The sequence below is a fragment of the Pleurodeles waltl genome, chromosome 1_1 (genome assembly GCF_031143425.1).
Source record: "Pleurodeles waltl isolate 20211129_DDA chromosome 1_1, aPleWal1.hap1.20221129, whole genome shotgun sequence".
Taxonomy (NCBI): domain Eukaryota; kingdom Metazoa; phylum Chordata; class Amphibia; order Caudata; family Salamandridae; genus Pleurodeles; species Pleurodeles waltl.
This window is the reverse complement of record NC_090436.1, coordinates 460,438,578-460,463,027: the sequence shown is the minus strand read 5'-3', so window position 1 is coordinate 460,463,027 and position 24,450 is coordinate 460,438,578. Positions and strand designations below refer to the sequence as shown.

The 24,450-nt window shown below is 44.5% G+C and overlaps 1 protein-coding gene across 2 annotated transcripts in view; it reads left to right on the top strand.

Annotated features, from left to right (window-relative positions):
• Nucleotides 1–24,450, top strand: part of HAPLN1 (hyaluronan and proteoglycan link protein 1) — a 329,203-nt gene that overhangs the window by 1,105 nt on the left and 303,648 nt on the right. The gene's annotated exons all lie outside the window — the stretch shown is intronic.

The window sequence follows — 24,450 nt, the reverse complement described above, 5'->3', positions numbered from 1 at the left end:
AAATCTTTAAATGATTAAATAGATATTTAATGGTGATGCTCAGACATGGGAATAGTTGGCAGCTATCTTGCCTCCTAGTTACTCGCCTTGCAGGAGCAAGATGAATAAAGCAACATTTTTTTCTTTCAGCTCTAGAAACTGCTGGCCCGGTTTGGATTTCACACAAACGCTCGTTTATGCTGAGCTGAACGTGGCATCTGTGATCGAATTAAGCGCGGGTTCTTTACCGGCGCGCACTCCAGGTCCCTGAAATAATATACAACGTGTCCAGCCCATATGGGACACCTCAGAGCGGCAATAACGGCGCCTGGGTGCTTTCGAGTGTGATGTCTCTCTGCCAAACACAGCTCTATCTGTGGCGAACTGTTTAATGTAACAGCCCTGGGTGCTAACGGCTACGGCGTCATAAAATATTAATCGAAGGAATTGAACTCTATGTGATGATCATTCCTCGGTGGCTGGCGCTGCATTTTAAGAGCGTGGCGCCCATTTGATTGGCGTATCAGTGTGTCCCTTGTGTGGTCAGGGGGAGCAGAGGCCCCTGTTTAGACCATCGGTAGCGCAGGGGTTGGCCCTGCGCTCAGATCTCTTGAAAAGATATGCAGCGGGGACGGGGCTGACAGAACATTTCTGCACACGTTTTGCATTTAGATTAAACCTTGCGCGGTGCTTAGGTTTATCACTTTAAGAGACGCATAATCTGAAGGTGGGGGGAATTAACAGGCACTCGCGAGGGGCAGCGCACCTCCTGTACGATGTCATGTTTTGTAAGGAACATTACCTGCGGGGTGGAAGGAGCAGGAAGTCTGTCATGTGCGGAGTGGAACCGGAGCCTCTGTGTCACATCCTCGGGCAGCGCCAGGGGGCCCTGGTAGGCAGACTTTAGTGCGACGGTAGGATGAGGAACACAGAACAACCGTCTTTTCAGAGTCTTGGGTGTTTTAAACGTGTAACGTGGCAATGATTATTCGGTGTCTGAATAGTGTCCTTCACTGATTGTAAAATCCTCCCCGTACTCGGCGCATTTATGTGCACTGCTCTTCGAGTAGCGCCATTATGGAGGGGTACACTGAAACAAAAAACAAGCTATTGTTAGGAACAAAGTTCTACACATTGTATTTACTTTTTTTGGTGGCATTGTGCTACATATGGGTAACACACAAGTTCGCCGTTTATAGTTGACAATATCTATATGTACCAGGTAGCTATCACCTTGCACACACACCAGCCAGGTTTCATCAGCATCTGTAGAACACTGGACTCTACCTGCGGTTCAGCTCCAGCGGCGGTGAAGGCTGAAAGCTATTGAGGTAGTCTCAGTATAGGACAGTTCGGTCACGTCACCTCCATGCACTGTCGCGCGTTATATATCTTATGCCGGGAGGCCAGTCAGTCTTCAGAGAGCGGAACATGTCCATCAGTGACTTCCATGACCTTAAGGACTTCTTGTTCTTACAGCCAAATGTGTCCTGCCGACTCCAAAGCTACCTCACTCGGCATAACAAACATACTATCAGAATCAGCAGGTAGTTTTTATTGAAGGCCTATGCCCCTTTTTAATACAGACAATATTTTTTTCACTCTCCAGGCGAACCATAAATGGCTTAGAGTAAACCACTGGCAGTTGAAAAGGCTCTTACTGACTAAGAGACACTGAGCTCGTCTGCTTTTGCAGCCAGAGACTATTGGGAGAATTCTATCGTGGGCGTTCAGTTTGTCTGAAAGGACTGCCCCACCCTCGGTCTACCACACCCCCTCAACCCACACATAGGGCTTCACCATTGACCCTCCCATTAAAACCACAACCCTAGCCAAAAAATATACAAGCAGATAAAATGAGATAGAAAACACTGATCCTCGTCCACGCAGTAGATGAAGATGCTACGATATGTCTTCAGCTTTTGGAGATACATCGAAATGGCAATGGCCTGTCCATCTTCAAACTGAAGCATTCCTGCAACCTAGTGCCTTAGTATCGAATCACGCTGAGATGTCAACTTATTTCAGTTTTTATAATTTGAAATATAACATATATCCTCTCAATGAAAGTGCAGGGTTTCCATAAACACAAGCGTGCGTTGACGGGATAAATTAGCATTTGTACTTAAATAAAGTAAAGTGATTTAAATGTGTTCTTTGGTGCATCCGTATTAGTAAGAGCAAAATATGCTAGAAGACTAGACTTTTTAAATTGAAAGAAAACGCGAATGTTCAGAAATACACCATATTCAGTCACATAATTACTTTGAAATTGTATTATTGTGCCTGGTAAGGGTTTCTGTGAGATGGCTCTGCGTCAAAAACATGCTTTCTGGGATCACAGTTTCTCTCTGTTTCCCCTAACGAATTATCAGACATGGCGGCTCCTTGTGTAGTGAGTAACTGTAGCGCACAGACTTGCACTTTGAAAAGGTGGCTTGTGACTCGTACGCAACAGAATGTCCTTTGGGGTAAAGAAGTCTCAATGTACTCAGGGTTTCAATCAATGGCGTTTAAGGAGGGCTGGAGGAAACAGCTGGCTAAACAAATATTAGGTGTAGAGTAGATGCAACGGTTTAAATTAATAATGCTGTTCTTTATTTACTCTATGAATGGCAGTTTTTGTCTAGGCCCTGAGCACCAAAGGTAGTCACTGTGTGCCACCTAGTGGATGACAAAAATAAGGCATGCCACTGTGGTTTTCTAAAGAAACCACATCTGTACCCGTCTCCGCATATAAACTAATTGCAACAAGTTAACTTTGTCCTATTTTAGTTGGGAAAAATATCAAGATTGTATTGAAAGGGCTTCTAAGTCCAGAGGAGCATGAAGACTCATATTTTGACATAAATAGAACACTGGCTGCTGAATGGATGTGTGTGCTAGAAGCTGGCAGGTACAAATAGCTGCATACACTATTCATAGAAACTTTGAGGGCAGATACACGATTTGAGACAAATGTAACTGTTTAATCTGGATGAGGTTTGAGTAGATTTATGAAAGGGTTGAGACGTTAAAATTAACCCGGTTTGCAAAAAAAACACAGCCAGTGACTTTTTACATTTGCTGATAAATGTGGGATTTGTAAACGTGCATAGGTCAAGGAAAGATGACGACTCACAATAAAACAGAGTTTACTGGAATCAAGGAGTCTGTTAGGCTGTGTGACTTTGCAACGTAGGAAAACTCACAACTTCATAACTTTATTATTTAAAACTTCACGAGATTTGAGAGGTTTGGACCTCACAAAGGGTTGTTTTTTAAGGGTGGATTTAGCAGCTATTTGCTGCAGAGGAAACCCGTTCTTGCGGCAGCAAAGGCTCATGCAAGGCAGCAGAGTACTGAGGCTCAGAAGCAGTCCATGATCCTGTGCTGCAGGCGCCCACCTACGGGCAAAGTCCTGCTCCCAAAACAGTCTATGCCTGCTGTGGCTCCCCCTCCTGCCAACATATGAACTATACCCGTGTCTGCCAGGCACCCTCTACCACCACCTCCTTACTACTGACTCGCACCAACCCACATATCTTGTCTGCACAGAGAGAGGCTGCGGCAAATGCAGTCGTCCTTTTATAGGGGAGGGTGTCACACTCATGGAAAATTGTAGGCAGGGTTTTGTGCCAAAATCCTACACCTCCTTGAGGCAGGCATATCAAGGAGTCATGTTTTAATGTCTCCTTGTTGCTCTCTCTTTGCATGCATGCTGGGTTCTACAGCACACATACAGAGTTGAAAAAGCCTTAAAGTATAGTTTTTAGGTCTCTTCAGCAGGAAACATGCATGTTCTGTTGCTTGGCGATGGTCTCTTGGGGCAAAAAACCTCCAAAAAGGGTCTTTTTGCACACCTATTACTTATCATTCATTGGCATCATGATCACTCTTCTTTGATGCCTTCTAAATTGGCAGCGCATGTGGGGTATCACTTCATGTGTTGCTTCCTTTTTTTGTGGGGAATATAGACCAAGTACAGATTGACTTATCTTAATTAGTCTTCGTCCACTGCTTGCACTGTGATTAAGGTACTATTTCTTCATTTTGTGGCATTTTCATATATCGCAATCTCGAACCTACTCAAACGTATCACACAAAGGCCCGTATTTATACTTTTTGACGCTAAACTGCGTTAACGCAGTTTAGCGTCAAAAAGTTTTGCGCCGGCTAACGCCATTCTGAAGCGCCATGCGGGCGCCGTATTTATTGAATGGCGCTAGCAGACCGGCGCTGCCTGGTGTGTGTGGAAAAAAACCACGTACACCAGGCAGCGCCGGCGTTGGGGAAAATGGCGTTAGGGCGTCTTAAAATGGTGCAAGTCAGGTTGACGGCAAAAAATCGCCTCCACCCGATTTGCGCCATTTTTAACGACGCCCAGACGCCATTTACATGACTCCTGTCTTAGTAAAGACAGGAGTCATGCCCCCTTGCCCAATGGCCATGCCCAGACGACTTATGTCCCCTGGGCATGGTCATTGGGCATTGAGGCATGTAGGGGGGCACAAATCAGGCCCCCCTATGCCAACAAAAAATATAAAAAAAATAAAAAATTATACTTACCTGAACTTACCTGAATGTCCCTGGGATGGGTCCCTCCATCCTTGGGTGTCCTCCTGGGGTGGGCAAGGGTGGAAGGGGGGGTCCCTGGGGGCATGGGAGGGCAGCTGTGGGCTCATTTTGAGCCCACAGGTCCCTTAACGCCTGCCCTGACCCAGGCGCTAAAATCCGGCGCAAATGCGGGGTTTTTTGCCCCGCCCACTCCCGGGTGTGATTTTTGCCCGGGAGTATAAATACGACGCATTTGCGTCGCAGTCATGTTTTTTAGACGGGAACGCCTACCTTGCATCTCATTAACGCAAGGAAGGCGTTCACGCAAAAAAATGACGTTCTTTCCTCATACTTTGGCGCTAGACGCGTCTAACGCCAAAGTATAAATATGGCGTTAGTTTTGCGCCAAATTTGCGTCGAAGAAAACAACGCAAATTCGGCGCAAACGGTGTATAAATATGCCCCAAAGTGTCAGATAAGACATGGAGAAGGTCTGAATTCCTGATCAATCAGCACCTAATGAATGTATGAGATGCATCCTACCTTCCCTGGCCAAGTGGGACACAACCCTTCTGGCACCACCACAAAGAGCTCAGCCACTGTCCCCAGTGACGCACAGTAGAGTTGCCATTGCAAGACTCCTCCTGGTTCCACATAAATAGCTGTACTTGTGAATAGAGAAAGTCAAATAGGCAAAGCACCTCCACCTTGTGTCAGTTTTCAGTAGCTGGGTTCAAACCGAAGCAGAATGGACAACATGGATGCTTGTTCAGAGGGGGGAAGGGTCACAGATAAAATAGATACCTCTTCTGAGAATATATGCAAAGCAAGTTGAACACCGGTGGCGCAACATTACCCCTGCTACACCTGCAGTGCGGGGTAGACCTCAAGGTCCATGGGGGCCCCCCTCAGCACAGTGCACTGTGCATGGATGGCAGGCCCCTGGCCTGAGAGTTCCTGGTTGGGTCCAGTGGAGTCAACATCCATTTACTTTCCGGGGGCCCTCAGGTTTTGTTACACCACTGAGACACTTATGAACCATGTACCTCTCACAAACAGGCATGTACACTTGCACACATAGGCACACATGCACACACACAAACTGCTACAAACACACATAAATGCACACAGGTACACTCGTATACACACAGAAACACACAAACAGGTACACATGAATACACACACACAAACACTCACAGGCACACACACAAACACACACACATACACACACTCACACAAGCAGAACCCTAACACTTATAGTGACACAGAAGGGCAGTACTGCAATGCCATCAATACCCACATAGTCAGAGAAGTGAAAACCTGTGACATTTGCTACCAAGACAACATAAGGGTGAACTGTGCTCCACCTTGGTAACTGGGGCTGCTGTGGTTCTTGGTCCTGAGATGGCCAAGAATTCTCACTTTGATGGGGCTATATAGTAAAGATATTTAGCTTTGTCAATATTTCATTTGCAAGTTTGTACAGCTGCGTGGCTGCTGTGCAGCCTAGGTGAAAGTTGATAGCATCATATCACTATATTTTACTTTAAGACATGCTGTACGGCATGGCTAAAAAATTGACAAATCAAATAGATCTTGCATAGGTGAGAATTATTGGATTAACCAATGCTTGTTGTACTAGAATGGACCCTTGTTGTAGAAAAGATATGCTTACCTGAATGCAGACAACCTTTCAGTATGGCACAAAGGTGTCGGTGTTGAAACATGGTAGGAAAAGGTGCACCCTCACAAGGATAGAGCAGAACAGCATCTCGTCCTAGCACATGTGGCGTGGTTCTGCTCTCTTCTGTTCACACAACACGGCACAGCACAGCAATTTTACTCACTGTGCTACATTACATGATTTTTTTTTGTAAATCTGGGTCTGGGTGTTTAAAGGGTTTCGTGTAGGTCTGAGTGAAAATGATATTGTGCTGACATAATCTTGCATAATTTCAGCAATTTCATTTTACAGTTGTTACGCAAAATTTTCAAAATGTAGCTATTACGCCACATCACATAAATACGTGCTGTTCGCAGCACACTACACAGGAATAAAATGAAGTGGATGCTGTTTGCACTATTTGTGTTTTTTGCACTTTTTGAAGTGCAAAATACATCTGCAAAGCATTTTGTGCTAAAATATAGCACCAAATATCAGTTTTTGTGTCGTGTATAATTTTGCGGAAACATTGGGAACAGCTGTGGCAGGACATACCTCGTAACAACAAAAGCATAGCCCAACGCGAAACCATGTATAAAGTAATGACACAATGGTATCTAAGCCTGGTGAGGCTTTGCTCGATCTTCCACACTGCTTCACCCCTCTGTTGGCACTGCTCTGCGGCCCCAGGTGATTTCCTCCACATATGGTGGTTCTGTTCAGTTATCACAACATTCTGTAAAGAAATCCTCAGTCATATCAAAGGGGTTATAGGCTTCCCCATCCCAGAGTCCTATCGGTGGGGATCCTAGGTATCAGACCTACACAGCTCTAAGCCATGACACATGCTGAGTGGTTTTTCATCAGCTACATACTAGGAGCCACCAAACAAGTGGTGGCCCTTTTTCAGAAAAAATCCTCCACTGCGCTGATAGTTCATTGGCACACTTGCATGTGGCAAGTCCTATCTATGGAACCTCTGTCCCATAGGCTCTGCTCCACTGGAAGTAAATTTATCCATATTTGCAACCTCTCATTTGCTACTTCTCTCATCTAGAACACTCATGCTTCACCGCCTCAGACTTAAAACCCTCCAACTGTTTGACTGGCATAGATACAGCATATCAGATCCATAGGTAATCGAGGAACACCTTACAACTTGTAACACTCCTTATATTTCCATCTGAATCTTTTCCTCACTTTTACATCCCCCTCTCCTCCCTTTGTCCCACTGCTAGCCCTGATGACAACCAGCATGGCTGCTTTCCCATCCTGGCTGTTCTTCTCCTGTTGTTTGAATTCCTTTGCTCAATATTGCTAACGTAAGCAGAATATTTGCCTCAATCTTGCTACTCGAATGCTTACAAGTCATTCTCTCCGCCTCCTGGAACTACTGAACTGTTTATACAAATTGCCATGTTTATGTATTCTGGGTCATATATCTCATATTATGCCAGCGTATCTGATGATTTCTAAAGCTACTTGTTATGCTTTCCTGACACCTCTGTACATTGAAAATGTATTAATAAATAGATTTGGAGTAAAACAATATTGATCAGCATGCCACCACTGCAACTTGAAGTCTTTCAAGTGGCCTGAATATTTAGGTTAAAGTCACACTTCAGATGGGAGTAAGATATAGCTACTCGTGGAAAAAACTTTATGAATACAGTACGGAGGGCTAAAAATGAAGACATCTGCAAGGAAGATGATATTGGAGCTGCTAACATTTCTTCCATGTCTCAGGCACATTTGCATGCTCATCCCTCCTAAAAGTAACTTCGCTCACGCTGTTGGAATTTTTTTTGTTTGTTCATATAGCCAAGAAAATAATATTAAAACGTGATTGTGCATGAACAGCACTGAAATGCATGAATCCCAATTCAAGTAATATTGTTAGACAAAATATAATATATATTGGAAAGTGCCAGTGGGGAAGGGTATCTAAGGTCAGCGGAATGTCAGGAATTACTGACTACATAGTACTCAAAGTGTTGAGCTGGTAAATAAATATATACTCCGACGGACAGAATCTACTGTTTTACCCATGCTGATAAACAGACCCTAGGGGTGTATCATCATAGTGACACAGCAGGCAAGGACATTGGCTCGAAGGACCTCAGTCCCCAGTGTTACAGCAGGCAGGGAACTATGCTTAAAGAGCCTGAGTGCACAGGCAGGGAGGTAGACTTAAAGGGTCAACATCCATGCTTTTATATTAGGCAGAAAAAGGGAGCGAAATAGACTTCAAAGCCCTGGGTCCATGGTGTCACAGCAGGTAGAGAAATAGGGTTCATGGGCCAAAGTCTCTGGTGTTACAGCAGGCTGGAAACAGACATCAAGGGACTGTGACTCAGTTGCTACAACAAGATATAGAAATTGTATTACTAGTTGAAGTGGGTAAGACCCTACTCAAGCAGTAACTACAATTCATGTCAGGGTGAAACACAAGCAAACCCCGTATTAACCTGTACTTAACCCTCTGGTAGCTTGGTACAAAGGTATTTAGCCCTAACTTAGAGGCAATGGGTGAAGTATTTATGCAGCACACAAACAGTAATTAAGTGAAAACACAACTCAAGTCCCATACCAATTTAATACACTGTTTGACACTTGACACCAAAACACAAAGATCCAAACAGTAGAACCATAGATATAAAATGTTAAAGGTTTAGGAAACAATAGTGCTAAAAAAACTCAAATCGGTGGTCATCTGGTCGTGCCAGACTAGTTTAAAGTCACAAGTTCAGACCGACCCAGAAAGAGCGCAGGCCAATACAGGGACCATGTTAGTGCCACTGAGAAATGTACCTGAAATCCTGGTGGCAGAAGATTGCACCACACAGCGCTGGTCCCGAGAAGTGATGGAAAGCCATGCAATGAGGATGCATTTCTTAATTGCAGTTCTGATGAGCTGCAAGGGCTACAATTTGGACTTGCGTTGGGACTGCGTCATGCTGCTTCGGTTCTGATGAAGGCTGTGAGTTGTGCATCAAGGATGCTGTGACAGTTCCGATAAGCTGCTAGGGCTGTGATGTGGGCTTTTGTAAGGGCTGCATTACTATGTGTCCATTCTAAGGGAGCACTTCGAAAAGCTGCTTTAAGTTTGGACCTTGCTGCATCAGTTCTGCTAGAGACCACAACTAGGCTGGCGGAGCACCTTTAGCCCCATGTCCAATGGTCCTGGACTACAGGAGCACCACTTGGGAGGGTTAGAACTCATAGCAGGCAGAGTCCAGATGCAGGGTCAAAATGGTTGGAGACTTCTCTGTCCCTGAGGCTCTGATCCGGAGGCCAACTAGCTATCTCTCAGAGTCACTCTGGTGGTCCTGGGCTCAAAATACAGGGCCAGTGTTTCTCACTTAGGCACCAGTGTAGTATAGCTCTAGAATGAAAAGTAGCAGGGCAGCAGGGCAGTTCTTCCTGTAGCAAGGCAGCACAGCTGTCTTTCTTCCAAGTCTTCCACATGTCTAGAAGTTTACTAAAGAGTTTGGACTGAGGGTCCATTATGTATATCTGGTGGCAACTTGGAAGTGGGGAAAGCTTCTAGAGTCCTCTCCGTACTGAGGCGTTTGGAATTTCCTGCCTCCCTGCCCTGATCCCAGCTTGTGTATGGGCACAAATGACTAGTGACAAACCCTTTGTGAGTTTGCGGAGGCACTAGTGTGCTGGGCCACTAGTGTAAGTGTGTTGAAACAGAGCTTTGAGATGTGTAAGTGTGATAGGTGACAGTTCTGCCTCTTCTATCAAGTTGGAGATGGTCCATCCTGCCAACATCTATTCCCCATTTGTCTCACTGTCTGGGATTAATCCACAAAGACCAACTGATAGCTACGCCTAGTCATGTGACCCAGGATAGAGGCTGCAGGCACAAAATGGTTGGGGCAAAAAAAAAGCAACTTTCTAAAAAGGGATAATTTCTGAATTGTGACTTAAAATCCAATTTTATCATCATAGAGGGTTTTACATTTCAATTAATTCTTTGGAGAACAAACTCAGTATTGCTACCTGCTCACAATTGAAAGTTATCACTGATGAACTGTAATAAGGTGACCCAGTGTTATCCTATGGTAGAGACAGGCCTTGCAATAGTGAAACAATGAATTTAAGAGTTTTTCCCTTCCAGGACATGTGAAAATCAAAAGTACATGTCCACTATCTTAAATACATTTGCACCTTGCAATATGGGCTGTTAAGAGGCTGCCCTGGAGTGACATGTGTAGTAAAAAGGAAGATTTAGGGCTGGTAAAAGGTTCATTGTGCATACTCAAGATGGAAGTTTAAAATGACACCCACGGGCTGCAATGGCAGGCTTGAGACATGTGTAAAAGGCCTTCTAGTAGTAGTATTTGATTTACAGGCCCTGGGTTCAAGTAGTATCGCTTTACTAGAGACTTACAAGCAAGTAGAATGTGTCAGTAGGGGGTAAGACAGTTATACCATGTTTAGAGGAGAGAGCACAAGCACTTTAGGTCTAGTTAGCAGTGGTAAAGCAGGCAAAGTCCTAAGGCCAGCAAATACAAAGCAAAAACAGGAAGATTCAAGGCAAACAAATCTAGGAAAAACCATGCCAAGGATGTCAGGTCCAACAGCAAGTACAAAAATAGATCTCTAGAAGCCTGATTCCCTGGTGTGGTATAGCTGACAGTGAATTACATTCAAAGGACATGAGTTTATAGACAGAGAAATAGACTAAGTGCCTCATTACTTAGGACCGCTACACTTGGGTTGACAGTCAGACCGCTGCAATCCGGGCAGTCTGACAGCCCAATTACAACCATGGTGGCTGGACCCACCAGGGGACCGCTGTCTTCACTGAGAATATGGTTCCCGACATGGTGACGTAGTCTGACTTGTACTCAGTCAGTGCGGCGCTGAACTCGGCACCGCCTGACTGATTACAACTCCCCTTACTGCCTGCCTTTCCACGGCGGTTTCACTGACACAGAAAAGCTGGTGGTGAGGGTGTGCTGGGGGCCAAAAGGGGGACCCCTGCATTGCACATGCCCATGGCATGAGCAGTGCAGGCCCCCTCGTGCTCAGCACCATTGGAAGACAGTGTGCATTCTGAGGGTGCTGGTCGGCCCCCTCTGTGCTACGAGATAGCACTAAGCTCCTTTAAGGGTGCTGAGTTCTATCTCGTTGCACTGTTCCTGCCAGTCTGACCAGTGGGAATGCCCTATCAGAATGTTTACGGTGGTCAGACTGGTGGGAACATTGTAATAGGGCGGGGGTGGTGGGAAACGCCATGTCCTTCCCATGAGTCTGGCCGTCGCCTGTTGGAATGACCAAACTTGCAATGAAGCTGTAAATCATGTGCCTCTGATATTCCAGAAGGCAGAAACATAGAATACAAATGACGGAGTCCACGGTGTAGCAGCACGCAGTGACATAGACATCAAGGCTCTAAGTTCAAAATGTTTTGGAAGTCAGGAAAACAGACCTTGCTGGTCTGAGTTCGTAGTCTTCCGGCTGGCTTGTAAACTGCAAGAGTCTGGGTGGCTAGTTTTACACTAGACAGGGAAATGCCGAATTCAGATGATTTGCTGACATTATGGTTCACCAGTATCTATATTTCTTTCAATGTTTTGCTCCATGTGTCTGAAAACTACAAAGGGACGCCCTTCAGTGAATTGTTTGAATAAATGTTTGAATGTTTACTTACTGTGCAACTTATCAAATGTGTTCATGTCTCATATTCTGTATGAGGCTTCATTACATCAATCATGCTTTGAAGAATTTTGCCCAGAAGGTTTAGCTGGTGCTGACAACATTTAATTGTAGTTTTTAATATTCCTAAATATCAGTATGTTGAGGCTTTTGCCTAAGGACATCATGGATGTATTAGGAGTGGTGAATTTAAATCATGCAATCAATGGCTTACACAAGCAGTAGGACATAGAGGTTAGTGCTGCAGTGCCATACATTGATTTTCATAGTCGGGCCATTGCATTTTCGGCTTTTAAATTCAGACATTATTAGAGGAACAAATGTAACATAATTTTTTTCTGTTTTAGTAAAGACATTATGTATTATGATTTTCATCAAGGTTTTATGAAAGATCTGGATAAGATTTAACATGCCTCTTTGAAACTCGGAAGAGACCACCCAAAAAGAAAATTAAACATGCCTTAATCTCTTAGATGAGAGCTTGGATTTTGTCACTAAACAGAAAAAATGAATAGATTGAGGTTGAATAAAAGCTACTAACAAGTGATCTACGAGACAAAATGAAACAGACAAGGTCAAAAACTTGCAACACCAATATAATTTTTTAATAGTAATTCGTCGAACACTCCTTGTCTCCAGTCGTCCAAATCAGAATCCACTCACTGATGATATCCCAAACCTTTGTTCTTCCACTCCAGCCAACACATTTCATCTATTAGTACTTCATCAGGGTTGGAAGATCAAATAAAAAGAAGTCAAAATAAAGAAGACAAAACGGAAAGGTATTTACCTGAGAACATACAGGAATGTTACTATAGCAGCAGCATAAATCCTGCCTAACTCCTAGGTTTGCTAAGACAGACAATGCACTGCCTGAGTTGTCGAAAATACACAAAAAGGCTCTAACATTCGGACTAGCCATGCAACGTCTAGCTGGTCTTCTGATAATTAGTGCAGAGGGTCCAATTCAAAATACATTTTCTAGTATTTGTGTTTTATTTGACATTTAGGCATAAATTGTGCATGAGCGTTCAGGGGTAAGACAAGCTTACCCATGGAGATAAAACTGTGTGAATCAAGTCACGTCTTACTCTTGGAAATTTACGAATATGTAGTATCTTAATGTGCCCTGCCATTGGCCTCAGGCACTACATGTAGCGTCAGAGACATTTTTCCAGAGTTATGGGCATTCAGATCGATTCTAATTTGCTTTATGGACCTCGAATTACCCAAGTATGCAAATCACTTAACTTCCATTTAGACTGCTTGTTACCTAGTACATTTCTATGTCAGACCTCCTACAGGCTCAGCCAGGTTCAAGGAAGGGTGAACCGACATCTCTCATACTGTAAAATAGCCTTTCTAGGTCCACCTGATAAATTGCTCAGTGCAAAGGATGGCAGTCCAACTGAAAGTCCAGCACAAAGAGTTTGATCACGTGACACTCGGTTCCAAGGTCTCTGTGCCACTTGCTAGTTCAGCAAAGTTCAAACATCAAAACACTTTGGGCCTCATTTAGCAGAAATTGGCACATCGTGATTGATGCACCAGTTTTCTTGCGCTTACCTGCACCCCCTAATGACGTCATGGGAGAGCTGTATTTATAGTATAGTGCTCCATGGCGCACAGTGCAGGGAGGCCCATAGAACAAAGCACAGTGTCACATTAACGCCTACCTTGAACAGGGGTTAAGAAATGACACTAGAATGATGCAGTGAATTCATGTACATTTCCCTGTGCCATTCCTAAGTGCCTCCTTGCAGGGGGAATGCCTTCCTTGCATACATTAGACCTGGTGAAGGTATAATGGGGCACAGGTGTTTACATTGCACCAGTTTGTAAATGCGGCGCTGGGTAGGGGACTGTTCTGCGCTGCTGTAGCGTCAGAAACAATGACACTATGGAAGCGCAAGGGGCTTGTAAATGAGCCCCTTTTTGTGTAGATGTCTGACAGAACACACTGCAACTACTCTTGGTACCAGAGCAGAACAGCAGCATCCTGCAAGCACCTGCAGGCAAGGAGGATACTTGACAGGGGCAGCCTGGGGAAAATCTGTATTGGTGTTAGACATCAACCTGTTTCTGGTCTGATCAATAGAATAACACTTACTGGATCTCGCATTGCAGCCATAAAATATCATACTTAGAAAACGACTGCAACTGCGATGAATAGCATAAGAATTTGAACTTTCTTTGCATTTTGATTTACAGTTGCAGCCTGTACCTTTTCACTGCATGACTAACCCCAACAAGTGACATTTGTTGTTGTGTGTGTGCTCTGTCTCTCAGATCGACACATCTATTTAGGCCTATCAGGCTACCAAATGAAAAGCTTTAGAAACTGCAATATTTAGCAGCTCTTCTCAAGACGAGTCCAAAAGTTACACATGACACCAGACCTTCGTCTCTTCATTGGCTGCCTTGAAAACAGAGAACTGAGTTTAAATCATCTTAAAAAGCTTCAACAAGAACACTTTCAATAACTGATAGCCTTTTTTGTGTCATAAATAGACTGCTGTAAGTCCCAGCAAACTTTTCTCTGTTCCTGTACCTTACTGGAAAGGTTCCTAGATTCTGAAAATCAACAGCAAAGGACATTTTCTTTATAGTTCTCCCTTACCAGACAGTTCAAGCTATCTGGTTGCAAAAAGACCAAATGTCAACTCATAGTGGCTTCAGTGTCTGCCCTCTGCTTATTTTCTTGTCACTGTCATTTGCTTGCCTATTATTCATTAGACTGTGTTGGATTTCCTTCCTCTTGTTGTGTTTAACTCTCCCCTGGATTAAAGACTCATTACCTGTGTACTTCCACTGCTTACCTTTCAAGCACTACTTTTTTTTGTGAAGCAATCCATGACAGTGCATGTGTTTTCCAGCTAGCTCTTTGTGTACTTCTCTTTCCACCTGTGCTGCAAACTGTGTTCATTTCTCTCACCTGTATGTTTCTCCCCTGCCTCCTGTGTACTGCACTTGCTCTGGTGTGCTTCTCCACAGCGTTCTCACTCAACTCAAAAATGAGACCTATTGACTTTGCCAATGCTTGCTTGGTACTAGGGCCTACTTTTGGAATGCCATACCTGTTTGCCTTCGGCAACAGTAAAATAATTTGGCATGCCTCGGGAAAGATTTGGCAGGATACCTGTTCTTAAATTACATTTTTAAAAGCATCCAACTTTTTGGGTGTTATACCCAGTGACCCATTACTGGTACCAAGGGCCAGATGTACTAAAGTATTTTGTATTCACAAACGACTTGATTCGTGGGCATTTTTATATGTATCAAGCCCAAACTGCAATTTGGAAGGAGCATGTTTGGGGCTTCCTTTCCTAATTCCGATACGCATTGGTAAGTACAAATGTTTTGCAACTGAAAAGTGGTTTCAAAACATATCACCACCAAGCCGAAGTTTGCAGTAACCCATCCCATTTTTCTTTAAGGAGAAATAGTCTGCATTTTAAAAAAGATTGCTTTATTTAAAAGCAGTCACAGACATGGTGGTTTGCTGACCCCACCAGGCCACCATCTCTGTGGTTTTCGTGATTCCCAATGGATCGCAAACTAAGATCCACCTCATTATTATGCATGACAGATGTCTATTTAGGACCCACTAGGAATTGCAAAAAGTGTAAAACACACTTTAGCACATTAGTGCTTGCGATTACCAGATAGCAAATCACAAAATGTGTTATTTGGTAATAGCAAACACTAATGTTAGTACATCTGGCCTTATATTATGTGTTTGCTCACTTAGCACCAAGTGCCTTTTCAGTGTTTTTGCACTTTACTAGTTTAAATAACCCAGCATAGCATCACACATGATAAAATAATAGCATTTTTCTGTTTTAGTCATACTTATATGTTTTCCTAGAAGTATTCTTACACACTAACATTGCAGTTGCTGGTCAAAGTACATCTTTTATAGGAATCTGAAAAATGTGCTCTTTACAAATAACGTGAATTATAAATAAACTAAATATGTGCAGTTGGTGCGGTGCTGAAGCGCTTTTCACAGTTATGCTCAATGTTTCTCTTGTGTGTGCAATGGACAGACGGATTGTGAAACACTTTATGTGCTGGAGCCAGAAACAACTGCCAAAATCTCAAACACACCCTTCAAACTGAAGTAGTGTTGAATACACAAACATGATCTCTATTTTAAAGTCCTATGCCAAAATACAAGATCCAAACACTAGCAACCAAAAGTCAGTTCTGTAAAAGACACTGGCATGTCTAATTCAGACAGATTAAAAATATATTCTTTTGGTGTGGTATCAATTTCATATTGAATATTTTATTTCAGTAACTGTAAACCATGTGAACTCATGTACCTTAACAGGTTAAAATTAAATCATTTACAATAAACGTTAAGCATTCATATTTTCCCAAAATTTACAAATCATTAAAATGCTGCATCTTTTATCCAAATTCTTTTGATTAATATTTTCATTAAATTCATAAGTATTAGTCAACTTTTCAAGAAGCATTTTTCTTGTTTTTTTTTTATAATATCACAGTATTGCTTTTCAGTATTCAAGTCTGTACAAGACTGATGATTGCACCACTTTAGTGAGGTCCTTTGTGCAATGGAGAATTGTATCGTGTACAGAGGCCTAAGTTGATATTGTGAACTTTGAGGGCTTGATTTAGATCCTGGCAGAAAGGGAATACTCTGTCACAAATGTGAGGGATATCCCATCCACCGTATTATGATCCCATTCAGTGGCAAAAAGAAACTAGAAGGGGCCCCCCTGCACAGTACAAGGAGGCCCCCCTCTGGATTCACACAGGAGCTCTCACGCCAAAGCACTGTGCTGAGGGGGGCCCCCTGGAACTCAGGGCTCTCCGCACCACAGGGAAAGCTGGGGGCTTTGTTATGCCACTGATCTCATTATATCATATGGGTATTGCAATACGGCAGATGGGATATCTGTCACATTTGTGACGGAGTATACCTTTTGCCAGGATCTAAATCAGGCCTAAGACAAGTTATGTGTGTGTTTGTGGATACTGAATATCTGTCAAGAATAAATCCATGGCATTTACTGAACTTTATCATAACTGTTTCAGTTGAAAAAGTAGAGAAAATCAACCCAGTAATTAATTGGAGTGGTGGAATAGAGGAAAGAGATGTGAAGACATTGAATTTGATGGACAGTAGTTTATCAGCTGGAGAAGAGGCCTTCAGTTATTGTTCTTTATCTTTAGAACATGTGCAAGGATTGATAACTAACTCCTCAAGAGTTTAGAGTTACATGTTAATGAAAGAGGAGCCAAAAATGGAATCCTTCACGTGAGTAGCCTGGATACAATCTTGATCTATTTCATTTTCTTGAAGCAAGGCAGTCAGGTAGGAGGTTACAGAGTTGTTTGGGTCACAGATTTGTTTGGGTCACTCCAGTCGAGGGTTTATAACACCAACAAATGTGTGGTAGCAGAATGTATTGGGTGGATAGGTAAGTGTTTGAGTAATCATTTAATAAAGGTGACATTTTGTCCAAGTGGATGAAAAGTAGTATTTATTCTGCAGGGTGGGGGTGATAAATATGAGTTCCACTACCAGAAATTGGAAAGTGGAATAAGATTACTGATTTAGGTTCCTGCTTAAGGATGGAGATTTTGTGAATCTTTGCTTCCACATGGAAAATCTTACCTTCCTAGTCTAATCGGATAATGGAATAGTCAGTACTCTGAAAAACTCTATGTGCATATGTATGTGGTATTTTTATAGTGTTACTCGAGCAAAAAGGCAGGAGAGTGCTGTACAGGATCAAAGACAAGCATGGAGTGATAGGAAAACTAGCTTGTTTGTGAAGTGAAATCCATAATGTTTTTTTTTTTTTTATTTGGCAAATAGGGTTTAGATAAAGTGCCTGTTTTGACATGATAGCCCCAAACCTTTTGCCTGGAAAATGATGTGGTTTCAAACTGTAAGAGTCCTGGGCTCCTGCTAAACAAGTTTCCAGGGCTAGATCTCTTTCCCCAAAACTGTACTATGTTTGGCACTTCAGCCACCTTCGTAAGTTCCTAGTAAATGGTCCCCTTGTTACCTAGGGCATGGGTACTGAAGAGGCCCCTCAAAGCTGCAGCACCAATTGTGCCACTCTGAGAGGCCCCACACAATCCTCATGCAGACTACCTTTGCAGGTTCATGACAAGGTTTATCCAAAGTTGCAAACTCAAAATGGCACTGACCAAGAGTGCCAAGTCCACTAACACTGCATGCAATATAGGTAAGTCACCCCTCTGGCAAGCCTTACAGCCTTAAGGCAGGGTACACTATAATGCATGTTAGGGCATATGTGTGAATGAGCAAATATGCCCCTACTGTGTCATTGCTAATTCTTCGACATAGTAAGTGTACAGGGAAGCTATAGCAAATGCATGTGCTGGACACTGATGATTACGAGTTCCCCAGCTACATGATGACCTCTCTGAGTCCTGGGTTGCTTGGTATCAAACAACTCAGAATAATAAACCAACACTGATGCCAGTGCTGTATTTCTGATAAACTGTACCTAGAAGGCACCTTAGAGGTGCCCCCTGCAAAACCTAACATCCATGGCGTGGTTTCTGACTGGTTCTAATCAGCCAACCACCACCAGATATGATTCTGGACTCTTGGGGGGAAAGCCTCTTGCTCTCAGGAATCGGAAGACAAAGCTTTTCCTGTGTGGAGGTATTTCACCTCCTCCACCAAACAGGCAGCCTGTACCAGTGGTCAGCTTCAAAGGCTTTACCATCTTTGAAATCTGAACCCCACCTCTTCTGCTAGCAGCAGATGGCTGTCCAATGGTTTTGCCCCCACGTTAGGTGGGAAAACTGGCTGTAAAACTAGCAAGGATGGAAGGAATGGCCATCCCCAGCCTGATTCACCCCTCAGGTGTGGCAGGTGAGGTGACCACTCCATTTCATTTCCCTCCATCTTGGATTGCAGGAAAATCAGGGTTAGGGATGTGACCTCTTCCCATAGGAAGTGGTCATTTAGTGGGTGTAGCCACCCTAAGGTAGATGTCCCATTTGACCACAACCAGGTACTTCCCTTAATGCCCACTAAATGTGTATTTAGTAGGCATCCCTATACCAAGAGATTAGACTTGACAGACACAAGAAGACCAGGAACAAAGAAGACCTGAGGCACGAGAACAGAAGTCTTACTGCACAAAGAAAAAGGCTCCAAACCCTGCCTGCTCCTCCAAGAACTCGACAATCACCACTGAGATGTTGCCTGGAAACCTGAAGGATTACACAAATGCCCATAGCCCCTTCATCCTACTAAAAAACACCAAGAGCCTCCCTCAGAGTGAAGGTATCACTCTCCTGACCCTGCAGGCAAGGAACCACTGAAGTCCAGTTCACTGACAAGCCACTGACCAATGAACCAGACCCAGCAGCCTGACTAAAATCCACAGACAGACCCAAACGACAAAACTTACCGGTGTACCAAGTTTGGTGGCACTGAGATTTTCAGGTCCTGAAATGTATCAAATACCCGGGGTACTGGACCCCCAATGTCGGAAACCCAGAGGCAAAGTCCACTCCAGACTCTCAAAAGTCCAGAAGCAAGCACCAGTCAGTGGACTTCAGGACACCCAAGAACCACCCCCAGAGTGGCCCTGCTGACCTGCAATCCACCTTCCAAGTGACCTGCTCCTGGCTCCAAGGACTCCAAGACACAGGGCCCCTGTCTGACCGATCTGCGCTACACCTGGCCTCCCTTGCCGCTGCATCGACAAACCAGCTGTGTTCTAGTGGTCCCTAACCCCTTCTGATCTCCAATCTCCAAAGGAACTCACTGGGCTTACCTTTAAGTCCATCTGTGCAGTGTATTTCCAAATGATCCCCCTCACTGTTGTGCACCAGCTTAAACATGGAACTGCCCGAACTTCTCCAGCTCGACCAAAGGACATCTCCTTGACCTAAGAAAGTAGAAGGTGACACTTTTGAGAGCATTGCCTGATACTTAATGCATTTTCAAAGATATTCCCATTGATTCCTACAGAGCTTAGGGCCAGAAGTAGAAAGCATTTTGCATGGTGCAAACTGCGAAAATCGCAGTTTGCGCCATGCAAAATGCATTTTGCGATGCACATTCACAATTTGCGGGTCGGTACCGACTCGCAAATTGTGAATGCGACTCGCAAATAGGAAGGGGTGTTCCCTTCCTATTTGCGACTCGCATCGCTATGCTAAATTGCTTTGTGACTGCGAATGCAGTTGCAAAGCAATTCGCAGTTACCACCAGTGTCACTCTGGTGGTAACCCATTTGCAAAAGGTGAATGTTGCAAATAAGGGGTTTTCAGAGCAGGCAGTGGTCCAATGATCCACTGCCTACTCTGAAAAACCGAAACCAAAAGGTTTTGTTATTTTTTTTATTTTGCAACTCGTTTTCCCTTAAGGAAAACGGGCTGCAAAATAAAAATAAAAAACTGCTTTATTTAAAAAGCAGTCACAGACATGGAGGTCTGCTGACTTCAGCAGGCCACCATCCCTGTGAGTGCAGGGACTCGGCTATGGGGTCGCAAAATGTGACCCACCTCATTAATATTAATGAGGTGTGTCTTTGCGACCCCATAGCGACTCGCAGTCGGTGTCTGAGAAACCGTACTGCATCCGATTTTGCGAATCGGAAATTGCGAGTCGCACCGACTAGCAATTTCAAATTCTCAAAATCGGAAATAGCTACCTCTGGCCCTTAGTTACACTCAAAGACAGAACATTTTCTAAACTTTGAAAAACCATAAATAAAAAAGTACTTACTGTAAATTGATGATCTTAGTCTTAAAAATGTTATAAAAATCTGAAGTATTGTTGTAAATTGGTCTTGAGTTGTTCTTCAGAGTGTGTGTCCACATTTTTTGATGCTATGAGAACAACAAATGCTTAGCACATCCACAAGATAAGCCTAATTGCTCGTCCACATAGCATTAGGTGGTTTGATTTTTACCTCTGGATTTTAAAGTGGTAATGCTTTGACTCTCTCAATCAATCAATCAATCAATCAAGAAATGTGTATAGCGCGCTACTCACCCGGAGGGTCTCAAGGCGCTGGTGGAGGGGGGACCGCTACTGCTCGAACAGCCAGGTCTTGAGTTGCTTCCTGAAGGAGAGGTGGTCTTGGGTCAGGCGGAGGTGGATGGGGAGGGAGTTCCAAGTCTTGGCTGCCAGGTAGGAAAAGGATCTTCCTCCCATGGTGGCTTTTCTAATGCGTGGCACGGCGGCGAGGGCGTGGCTGGTCGATCGTAGCTGGCGGGTGGGAGTGTAGAAGGTCAGGCGGTTGTTGAGGTACCTGGGGCCCAGGTTGTGGAGGGCCTTGTGTGCGTGGGTGAGGAGACGGAACGTGATTCTCTTGCTGACGGGGAGCCAGTGCAAGTCTCTCAGGTGTCCGGAGATGTGGCTGTGATGGGGGATGTCAAGGATGAGGCGTGCGGAGGCGTTCTGGATGCGTTGGAGTCTTTTCTGTAGTTTGGCCGTGGTTCCGGTGTAGAGGGTGTTACCGTAGTCCAGAGTGCCTGGGTGACCGTCTTCCTGATTTCGGTGGGGATCCATCGGAAGATCTTTCGGAGCATGCGTAGGATGTTGAAGTATGATGGTGAGACGGCGTTGACTTGTCTGGTCATCGAGAGGGAGGAGTCCAGGATGAAGCCCAGGTTGCGTGCGTGGTCCGTTGGTTTGGGTGCGCTGCCCAGGGCAGGGGGCCACCAGGAGTCGTCCCAGGCAGAGGGTGATGATCCAAGGATGAGGACTTCCGTCTTGTCTGAGTTCAGTTTCAGGCGGCTGTTCATCATCCACTCGGCTACGTCTTTCATCCCTTCGTGCAGGTTGGTTCTGGCGGTGGCTGGGTCGTTGGTGAGGGAGAGGATCAGCTGGGTGTTGTCGGCGTAGGAGATGATGTTGAGGTTGTGTTGGTGTGCAATGGCTGCGAGGGGGCTCATGTAGACGTTGAAGAGGGTGGGGCTGAGTGATGATCCTTGTGGTACGCCGCAGCTGACTTCGGTGGCCTCGGATCTGAACGGGGGAGGCGGACTCTCTGGGTTCTTCCGGCGAGGAACGAGATGATCCACTCTAGTGCCTTCTCTTGGATTCCGATGTTGCTGAGGCGCTGCACTAGGGTGCGGTGGCAGACAGTGTTGAACGCTGCGGAGAGGTCCAGGAGGATGAGGGCCGCTGTCTCCCCGTTGTCGAGCAGGGCTCGGATGTCGTCGGTGGCTGCGATGAGGGTGGTCTCAGTGCTGTGGTTGGTTCGGAAGCCGGACTGCGAGTGGTCGAGGGATCCATTAGTCTCGAGGAAGGCGGCTAGCTGTCTGTTGACGGTCTTCTCGATGACTTTGGCAGGAAACGGGAGGAGCGCGATGGGGCGATAGTTCTTGAGGTCGGTGGGGTCTGCTGATGGTTTCTTCAGGAGGGCGCTGAGTTCGGCATGTTTCAAGCTCTCCGGGAAGGTGGCGGTGTTGAAGGAGCAGTTGATGATGTCCCGGAGATGGGGTGCGATGACTGAGTCGGCTTTGTTGAAGACATGGTGGGGGCATGGGTCGGTTGGAGAACCGGAATGGATGGTGTTCATCATCTGGATGGTGTCTTCGGTGCTGACCGGGGTCCAGGCACGGAGGGTGGTGTTGGGGGGCGTCGGTTTGGTGGTTGGGTGCGTGGTCTGTGCGCCGAAGCTGTTGTGTATGTCGGCGATCTTGCGGTGAAAGAACGAGGCGAGTGAGTTGCAGAGGTCTTGTGAGGGAGTGATGTCGTTGTTTCCGGCGCTGGGGTTGGAGAGCTCTTTGACGATGCTGAAGAGTTCCTTGCTGTTGTGTGCGTTGTTGTCTAGTCGTTCTTTGAATGCTGTCTCTGCACAGTGTACATCGTTTTTGTACACTATATTGAGAGCCAGCCTCCAACAAAGTTTCTGTCAAAACATACGATGTAAATTGAGGGAGACAATAGTATTAGCAATATTAATATAGTGTTTGGCCACTTACCTGTAGTTATGCAGTAGACAATAGATGGAAGAGTTAGTTACCTTACTGGAGAGGATTCTTTGAGATTTCAGTGAGATTCTTTGACACAATCTTTATCATAGGCTGCTAACGTTGATAAAGAATGAATTTGTTACTCATGATAATGGCAATGTGAGAAACAGTAATAGTGAATGGGGTGGGTTTGGTCATAATACTTTGGAAGTGTAACTATTTAATGGGTCAGAGTTCCCTTGAAATAGAGTAGTTTGTCTATAATTATGAGGTTCTTTTTTTACTTCTTGGGATAGTGCACATGGTCTTCACTTTTGTTAAGGTGAAGTTCAACAGTATCCAAGTTAGTCTAAGGCATCAAGCCTTTTTTCCCAGGGCAGCTTTGCTGTAACAGAGGGTCAATAATTATAGGTTCAATGAAGAAGCAGAGAGGATGCATCAGTGTTGCTGTGAAGCACCGTATACCTACTTCCACCTAGCCCTTGGAGTCACTCTGGGATCTGGGTTGTTGAGATGCAGGTTTAGTCCTTCTTACTTTCAGCAAGCGGGCCGCAAGCAACAGGTCAGCACAGCAAAGCAAGAGTCAAACAGAGTGCAGTCCAGTACAGTGACAGTCCTCCAGTGTCACAGCAGTCCTTCTTCTTGGCAGAGAATCCACAGGTCCAGAAGTATACAGAAGTGGTGGTGTCTGAGGCCCAGTTCTTATACCCAGTGTTGCCTTTGATGTTGGGGAGACTTTAGAGACATGCCTTTGAAGTGCACAGATGTCCTATCCTCCCTGCCCTGGCTCCAGACTAACAACAGTCGGTATACAGACCTTTGTGTGGGGACAGGATGACACAGCCTATCCAGGTGTAAGAGAGGTTGGGTCCAGCCCCTCCCTCCCATTTTTCCATGATGGCTCATTGAGTCACACTTAAGATCCTAATGTCTGTAGCTGTCTAGGAGGAATACTCAAAAGCCCAGCTGCCAGCTACACCCAGTCATGTGACCACAGGCAGACTGCAGGCACGAAATGGCTAAGGCAAGCAAATGTAAACTTTCTAAAAGTGGCATTTTCAGAATTTCAATTTAAAATTCTACTTCACCATAAGTTAAGATTTTAAATTGAGATTCCAGAGACACCAAACCTGAAGGGTTTATCTCTTCCCATTTGGAAATTTCATTAATAAAATGTTATTCCAATGTTAACCTATCAGAGAGATAGGCCTTTCAATGATGAAAAATGAATGTAAGAGTTTTTTGCCACCAGGACATGTCAAACCTATCAGTACATGTCCAACTTTTTAGATACACCTCATCCTGCCTTGAACTCTTCTGAGGGCCTACCATTCAGGTGACATATTTATTTAAAAGAATTTTGCCAGGTTGAAGTAGCAACTTAAACTTCACACACAAGCTCTGAAATCTCAGGCCTGAGATGGGTAAAGGTCTACTTAAGTGGTTGGCACAATCAGTGCTTCAGGCCTACTTGTAGCTTTTGATTTACAGACCTTGGCCACTTGTAGTGCACGTTATTAGGGATTTATAAATAAATTAAATATTCCAATAGGGTATATGCCAATTTTACCATGTTTTAGGGGAAGAGCACAAGCACTTTAGCACTAGTCAGCAGTGGTAAAGTGCAGAGAATCCTAAAAAAA